The sequence below is a fragment of the Schistosoma mansoni genome, chromosome 1, assembly GCF_000237925.1.
Source record: "Schistosoma mansoni strain Puerto Rico chromosome 1, complete genome".
NCBI lineage: Eukaryota > Metazoa > Platyhelminthes > Trematoda > Strigeidida > Schistosomatidae > Schistosoma > Schistosoma mansoni.
In genome coordinates this window covers 19,024,252-19,024,485 of record NC_031495.1, presented here as the reverse complement: position 1 = coordinate 19,024,485, position 234 = coordinate 19,024,252, and positions in this window count along the sequence as shown.

Sequence of the window (234 nt, the reverse complement as noted above, 5' to 3'; positions counted from 1 at the left end):
AGTGATATTGCGGATTTGAAAAGTCGACTTCAAGAATTCTGTGTCTAGTAATTCATATTCACAAAAGTTTGTTTAATATATTTTTTTAACATTATAGTTATTCACAACTCTATTTAATCTAAGGTGAATTGGTGTAAGCATCAAAATTAGATGGAATAGATATCCTAATCAATTTATTCTATAGATATTTTAATAAACTAATTGTGGACAACTTTCCTTTTAATTAAGTTGAAC